Source organism: Lolium perenne, chromosome 3, assembly GCF_019359855.2.
Source record: "Lolium perenne isolate Kyuss_39 chromosome 3, Kyuss_2.0, whole genome shotgun sequence".
Taxonomy (NCBI): domain Eukaryota; kingdom Viridiplantae; phylum Streptophyta; class Magnoliopsida; order Poales; family Poaceae; genus Lolium; species Lolium perenne.
Window position 1 is genome coordinate 170,363,319 of NC_067246.2, and position 8,817 is coordinate 170,372,135.

The following is an 8,817-nucleotide window of genomic DNA, read 5'->3' on the forward strand; positions in this document are numbered from 1 at the left end:
CGTCCAATTCCGAGAATATTTCGTTACTAGGATTTCTGAAACCAAAAACAGCAAAAACAAAGAATCGGCTCTTCGGCATCTTGTTAATAGGTTAGTTCCAGAAAATGCACGAATATGACATAAAGTGTGCATAAAACATGTAGATATCATCAATAATGTGGCATGGAACACAAGAAATTATCGATACGTCGGAGACGTATCAAAGGTTGATGGCGGTGGAGTGTAGTGCGGCGCAACACCAGGGATTCCGGCGCCAACGTGGAACCTGCACAACACAACCAAATTACTTTGCCCCAACGTGACAGTGAGGTTGTCAATCTCACCGGATTGCTGTAACAAAGGATTAGATGTATAGTGTGGATGATGATGTTTGCAGAAAACAGTAGAACGAGTATTGCAGTAGATTGTATTTGATGTAAAAGAAAGGACCGGGGTCCACAGTTCACTAGTGGTGTCTCTCCGATAAGAATAAGCATGTTGGGTGAACAAATTACAGTTGGGCAATTGACAAATAAAGAGGGCATGACCATGCACATACATGTTATGATGAGTAGTGTGAGATTTAATTGGGCATTACGACAAAGTACATAGACCGCTATCCAGCATGCATCTATGCCTAAAAAGTCCATCTTCAGGTTATCATCCAAACCCCCTCCAGTATTAAGTTGCAAACAACAGACAATTGCATTAAGTATGGTGCGTAATGTAATCAACAAATACATCCTTAGACATAGCATTGATGTTTTATCCCTAGTGGCAACAGCACATCCACAACCTTAGAACTTTCTATCACTGTCCCAGATTTAATGGAGGCATGAACCCACTATCGAGCATAAATACTCCCTCTTGGAGTTACAAGCAAAAAACTTGGCCAGAGCCTCTACTAGCAACAGAGAGCATGCAAGATCATAAACAACACATGGATGATAGATTGATAATCAACATAACATAGCATTCATTATTCATCGGATCCCAACAAACGCAACATATAGCATTACAAATAGATGATCTTGATCATGTTAGGCAGCTCACAAGATCCAACAATGATAGCACAATTAGGAGAAGACAACCATCTAGCTACTGCTATGGACCCATAGTCCAGGGGTGAACTACTCACACATCACTCCGGAGGCGACCATGGCGGTGTAGAGTCCTCCGGGAGATGATTCCCCTCTCCGGCAGGGTACCGGAGGCGATCTCCTGAATCCCCCGAGATGGGATTGGCAGCGGCGGCGTCTCTGGAAGGTTTTTCGTATCGTGGCTCTCGGTACTGGAACCATTATCGACGAAGGCTTAAGTAGGCGGAAGGGTAGGTCAGGGGGCGCCACGAGGGCCCCACACGCCAGGGCTGCACGGCCCAAGGCCTGGCCACGCCGCCCTGTTGTGTGGGCGCCTCGTCGCCCCACTTCGTATCTCCCCCGGTGTTCTGGAAGCTTCGTGGAAAAATAAGATCCTGGGCGTTGATTTCGTCCAATTCCGAGAAAATTTCCTTACTAGGATTTCTGAAACCAAAAACAGCAGAAAACAGCAACTGGCTCTTCGGCATCTTGTTAATAGGTTAGTGCCGGAAAATGCATAAATATGACATAAAGTATGTATAAAACATGCGGGTATCATCAATAAAGTAGCATGGAACATAAGAAATTATCGATACGTTGGAGACGTATCAAGGTGGTGCTCGGCAAGTTCCATGGGTACTCCTGGCATGTCAGCTGGACACCATGCGAAGATTTCCCAGCGCTCACGGAGGACCTCGACGAGCGCGCTTTCCTATGCGAGGTCCATGTTTGCTGCAATGGACGTTGTTTTCTTAGGATCTGTCGGGTGAATATGTACCTCCTTAGAATTTTTGGTAGTGTCAAAGGTTGGCTCCTTGAGTGGCCTCCCGACATCTGGTAGCACATCATAGTCAGTTGTTAACCTTGACGCCATATACTCTGCTTGCATCCCGAAAGTCTCTAACAGTCGGTGAAAATCCTTGTCGCACTTATCAGCTAACGCGAAACTGCCTTTTACTGTAATCGGTCCCTTAGGTCCAGGGAGCCTCCATAATAAGTATGTGTAGTGTGGTACCGCCATAAACTTGGCATAGGGTGGTCATCCCAACAAAGCGTGATACTGCGACGGGAAATCCACAACCTCGAATTCCAGCCTTTCTATCATGTAATTCTCTCGGGTCCCAAATTGAACATCGAGATTGATCTCCCCCAGCGGATAACTCGGCTTGTCTGGTGTGATCCCGTGGAAACGTGTGTCAGTTGGTTTTAGGTTCGCCAGGGATATGTTCATTTTCCTCAATGTGTCCGCGTACATAAGGTTTAAACTGCTGCCTCCATATATGAATACTCGTGAAACGTCGAATCCTGCGATCACCGCTGGTAAAATCAATGCTGAGTGCCCTAGCCGAGGAACTTGTTGCGGGTGGTCTGCTATGGTAAAGCCAATGTCTTGCCCCGACCAATTCAGGTACTCAATTGTTGGTGGAGGCATCTTTTCTGCCGTGAACACTTGTCGCGAAATTACTTTCGGAGCTCTGTTGGATGGCCAGGCTTTCTAAATCATCGAGACCGCGCCATTGGTGTCGATATAAGGAGGTGGGTTTGGAGCCGCCGCTATTTGTAACTGATGTCGATTTTCATCTGTAATTGCGGGTGGAGGTGGAAGGTGGATCTCACTTCTCGGCCCTTGAGGGTTTCTAGTTATTGCCTGTGTATTGGCATGCCCTGCAAATCTCTGCATTGCTTGAAAAGTTCGACAGTCCTTCTGCAGATGCCCTCACTGCCTCTTTCCATTGTTATCGAGATAGAAGTGCATTTGGCATGGTCCGTTTAAGAGGTCCTCGGGTGAGACATACGGTCTCTGAAACCTTGGTCCATTATTTTGTCTACTCGGACGGGAGTCGTCCTTGTAATCGCTACGCTGCTCGCCACTCCTTTGATAATCATCCCGATTGTTTCCTCCACTGTTTCCTCGAAATCCAGCCGATATGACCAGGAGCATCGTAATTTGAAAACTGTCGAGGAAATTGTCGCCTATTTTGAAAGTTTCGACTGCGATCCTCCTCGGGCGACCTGTGCTGCTTGTAATGAACAACATCTTCTCCATCTGCCCACCGATTCACTATCTCCAAGAGTGTTGGTATTGTTTTTGGGTTGGTTCTTCCCAAATCCTCGACAAAGTCCCTCCTTCGAATACCAACAACAAATGCATCTATTGCTCTCTCGTCAGATATATTCTCCGCCGAGTTTTTTGATGATGTTCCACCTCTGGATATACGTCCTCATTGATTCGTCGTATTTCTGTCTGCAGGCCCTCAACTGCTCCAGTGATGCAGGTTTCTTGCATGTGGATCGGAAATTCTTCACGAATATATCCTCGAAACTTTCCCAGCTATCGACAGATCCAGGAGGCAGCTTTTTTATCCATGATCGTGCGGCTCCACTCAAGTGTACTTGAATGCTCTGCATGGCTGTTTCTATAGTTCCACCCATCAGCTTCACCGTCTCGAGATAATCAACTAGCCAATCCTCAGGATCTTGCAGGCCGTCGAATTTTTTGTAATTATCGGGTAGCTTAAATCCTGATGGAACTCGAGTTTTGCGGGCTCGTCTCGTAAAGAACGGGAGCCCACACATATCCTCCTCATCTTCTGGTGAATGCCGATGTTCCCTTCTTTCCTGTCTCGCTCTGTCCACCCTTGCTTGAGTTGCTGTGTCTCTTGCCCCACTCGCTCTTGCGGGATCTTGCGCTGCTGCCGTAGGTCGTGGACTATTTTGCCTTGCAGAACATTCGGGAGGCGTGCCTGCGAACGCTGTTCCCATGGCTCCAACTCCTGCCATGGCCATGTTATACAGTGCTTCCCTTGGATCTCCGGGAGGTGGTCTGGACGCCAAGATGAAAGCTTGTGTCGCCATGTATCTAGCTTCTGGTGTTTTGGGAATAATATTTCCTCTTGTGTCTATCGACATAAAGGACATGTCGAGGTTTTGAACTAAGTTCTCCCTTTCAGCCTCAGGTATATTTTGCAATCGAGATCTTGCCCTGTTCCGAGCTTCTCTATGACAGTTTCCTGAAGTACCTGATTGTTGACTCAACTCCGCTCTTCGCCTGCTTGACGCGGAAGCCGCGGCTTGCCTCCTATCTAGCTCAATTTTCTGTTTTCGAGTTGTCGTCTTGCATGGGATAGTCTTTATTGATATGCTTGTAACTCTTCAGCTGTCGCGGTTACAGTCATTGGCTCTGTGCCATCAATAGCTCTTGCAACTCTATCCCACATTGTCTGTGGAAATTGCACCATCTCTCGTGTTCCAGGTCCGACGTACTTAGTTCCCAAACCTCGCGTAAGATCAGCGGCATCAACATATGGATTTCCCGCGTCATCGAAGTTCTCTGATGTCTCCTCCTGTGGTCGGCTTGTATCTCCGATTGCATAGATCTGATGGTATTTTAAATTTTGACCTTTGTCGGGATTGGTGACACCATCATATAGATCGGCGAAGACCTCTCCAACAATAGTGGATCTGTCGAGGAAGCCAAAGCTGTCGATGTTGTCAGAATCGCTGCTTATATTGGAGTCCGCAGATGACTCGAAGGACATGTCGCCGAAGATCTTGATGAGCTTTTCGCTTGCCGTAGATTCGATGAAGCGTGGTGGCGAAATCTCCTCGTCGCCTTTCTCGAACGATGACGATGAGTCCGAAAAATCGGAATCGACCGCCAACAATCCCGACGAAACCGGAACCTCGAGACGATACGATCCTTCTTTATCGACACGGAAGTGCAATCTTCCGAACGTCATCTCCATAGGCTTCTCCAAATACGCATATGCATCCAAACGGGAGGGCGGGTGAGGAACAAAATCGACTAGATCAGTTTCGATATGTTTACCTCTATCCATCGCGTTGCTTGCTACCAAAGAAGTCGACGATCTTGAACGTGCCATCGAGATCAGCTCCTTGTCTCCTCTGTTCCCCACAGACGGCGCCAATTGACAAGGGATTAACTTATCAATGCCTACGGATTGTAGACTAGGGTTTAGTTGGAAGTAGAGGGCAAGTAGATCTCGAGGGTTTCAGCCAAAAAGTACTCGACGACTAAGAAACTAGGGTTGTGTTGACAATGAAATAGATCCTTTCTTTGTCCCACGACTCCCCTTATATAGGAGGCGGAGCCGAGGGTTTTGTGACACACAAGTTACAGAGTTCGGGAGACAAGCTGAGTGATACGTCTCCAACGTATCTATAATTTCTGATGTTCCATGCTAGTTTTATGACAATACCTACATGTTTTGCTCACACTTTATAATGATTTCATGCATTTTCCGGAACTAACCTATTAACAAGATGCCGAAGTGCCAGTTCCTGTTTTCTGTTGTTTTTGGTTCCAGAAAGGCTGTTCGGGCAATATTCTCGGAATTCGATGAAACAAAGGCCAAACATATTATTTCACCGAGACGGACCAGAACACCGAAGGAGAGCCGGAGGGGAGGCCCAGGGCTCCCAGACCACAGGGCGGCGCGGCCTAGAGGGGGGGCCCGCCAGCCTATGGGGTGGGACCCCAGGCACCCCCTCGCACCGCCTCTTCGCCTATATAACCCCTCGCGACCTAAAAACCCGATACCAATTGACGAAACTCCAGAAAGACTCCTGGGGCGCCGCCGCCATCGCGAAACTCCAATTCGGGGGACATAATCTCTGTTTCGGCACGCCGCCGGGACGGGGAAGTGCCCCCGGAAGCCATCTCCATCGACGCCACCGCCTCCATCATGCTCTGTGAGTAGTTCCCCCATGGACTACGGGTTCTAGCAGTAGCTAGTTGGTACTCTCTCCCCCATGTACTTCAATACAATGGTCTCATGAGCTGCCTTACATGATTGAGATCCATCTGATGTAATCGGTGTTGTGCTTGTTGGGATCCCATGGATTGTTACATTATGATTAGTCTATCTATAAAGTTTGTGAAGTTATTGTTGCTGCAATCTTGTTGTGTTTAATGCTTGTCACTAGTGCACGAGTGGCATGATCTTAGATTTAAGCTCTATACTTATTGCTTAGATTGTATCTACAAGTTGTTTGCACATATCGCTGTCCGGAACCCGAGGCCCCAAAGTGACAGAAATTGGGACAACCGGAGGGGAAGGCTGTGATATGAGGATCACATGTTTTCACCAAGTGTTAATGCTTTGCTCCGGTGCTCTATTAAAAGGAGTACCTTAATTACCAGTAGATTCCCTTGAGACCCGGCCGCCACCGGCTGGTAGGACAAAAGATGTTATGCAAGTTTCTCATTGCGAGCACGTATGACTATATATGGAATACATGCCTACATGATTAATAATCTTGATGTTATGTCGTAATGCTTTCAATCCTATCAATTGCCCAACTGTAATTTGTTCACCCAACACTTGTTATTGGAGAGTTACCACTAGTGTAGATAGTTGGGAACCCCGGTCCATCTCTCAGCATCATATACTCGTTCCTACATGTCATTGGAAGTAGTATCAACTATTTTCTGGTGCCATTGCCTCTGTGTTACTGTTACTGCTGTGTTACTGTTACTATTGCTCTCATATTACTGCTGCTTTGACATCACCCCTGTTACTAGTGCTTTTTCAGGTGCAGCTGAATTGACAACTCAGTTGTTAAGGCTTATAAGTATTCTTTACCTCCCCTTGTGTTGAATCAATAAATTTGGGTTTTACTTCCCTCGAAGAATGTTGCGATCCCCTATACTTGTGGGTTATCAAGACTATTTTCTGGCGCCGTTGCTGGGGAGGCATAGCTCTACTCATAAGTTCACCTGGGGAGTACACTCTACCTCGCTCTTTATTTTATTTTGTTTTGCTTAGTTTACTTTTGTCTAGTTTATTTGTGCTTAGTTTATTTCTATCTAGTATTATTTTGCTTAGTTTACTTTTGTCTAGTTTGATTTTGTCTTGTTTTATTTTTCTTTTTTACCCAAAAATCCATAAAAATTTGAAAAACCTAAAAATTAAAAACTGTTGTTATGGAAGAACCCACAACTTGTATGGAGCTTATAGAGTTATATATGAATTATAGAGATTCAAGAAAGGGTAAAGTCATGAGTGCCGTGTTGGAAAAATTGAATACAATTGCTAAAATCTTGCTTAAACGCCATGATATAAACTGTTGCTCTAAACAGGATACTAAACATCTTAAATTCCAATGTGGCTTTAGTGAAGAAGTTTTAATTATGAACTATAATTGGAATAACTATATTCATCTTGGGTTCGAAGAAGTAGAACAATTTGTTTTATTTATGGGAGCTTCTGAGATCGAATCCTTCATGGCTAAAAAATATGAAACTTGTGTTGCTTGTAAGGACCTTAAAGATTATGTCTCTTCTATCCTTAATTTTTGCATAGAAAGTTACAATGATAATCCTTATATCATTGATTATAAAGAGAGACTCATTAATGCACAAGAATGCATTCACAATTTGCAGGAACCTGTGGAAGAAGAAATTGATGAACCTGAAAGCTCATTGGATGAAAAAGAGGAGGAGATTGATGAACCTGAAAGCTCATTGGATGAAAAGAGGAGGAGAGTGATGAACAAAAGGAGGAAGAATGGATTAGCTACCGATGCCAACCTTCTAATGAGAGTAACTCTTTATCTCTTACACTATTTGATTGTCCTCCATGCTTACCAAAGGAGGATGAATGTTATGTTCCTGTGGATTCTCTTGAAATATTCCCTATGAGTAAAACTTGTGAGAATAATTATGCTACTGTTATCTATGATAATCCATGCTATTTTGATAAATCTTATGATAATGCTTTGTTTGTGCCTGATATCGAAACGCGTGGTACTAAAGAATTTTGCTTGGCAAATGTTTATGATAAAGCTCTAGATGATGGTCCTATGTTACTTGATAATATTAATTGTACTACTAATGAAATTGGGATTGGAGAGGTCTTGATTTTATCTAGGAGTCCCATATCTTCTGAGATTGATCAATCATCTTGTTATATTATTGATAAAAGTGGGTTTGAAAGTTTTAATCCCACTATTTTTGATTTTGATAAAAATTATGTGTTTGTGGATCATGAAAAGCATGCTTTATGTGATAGTTATATTGTTGAGTTTGTTCATGAAGCTACTGAAAATTATTATGAGAGAGGAAAATATGATTGTAGAAATTTGCATGGTACTAAAACACCTCTCTATATGCTGAAACTTTTGAAGTTACTCTTGTTTTATCTTCCAATGCTTGTCACTTTGTTCTTCATGAATTTATTTGTGTACAAGATTCCTATGCATAGGAAGTGGGTTAGACTTAAATGTGTTTTGAACTTGCTTTTTGATGCTTTCCTTTGCTTCAACTCTTATTTCTTGCGAGTGCATCATTAAAATCACTGAGTCCATCTTAATGGCTATAAAGAAAGCACTTCTTGGGAGATAACCCATGTTTTTATTTTTCTACTATTTTGTTGTGTATTGGAAGTTGTTACTACTTTAGCAACCTCTCCTTATCTTTATTTTATTGCATTGTTGTGCCAAGTAAAGTCTCTAATAGAAGGTTGATACTAGATTTGGATTTCTGCGCAGAAACAGGTTTCTATCTGTCACGAATTTGAGTAGGTCTCTCTGTAGGAAACTCAGAAAAATCTGCCAATTTTCATGCGTGTTCCTCAGATATGTACGCAACTTTCATTAGTTTTGAGTTTTCTTATTTGAGCAACGTAAGTACCTCCAAAAAAATAGTTTTTACTGGCTGTTCTGTTTTGGCAGATTCTGTCTCTATTTTTTGCATTGTCTCTTGTGGACTTTAAGCAAGGCTTTCTAGATGTGGAGA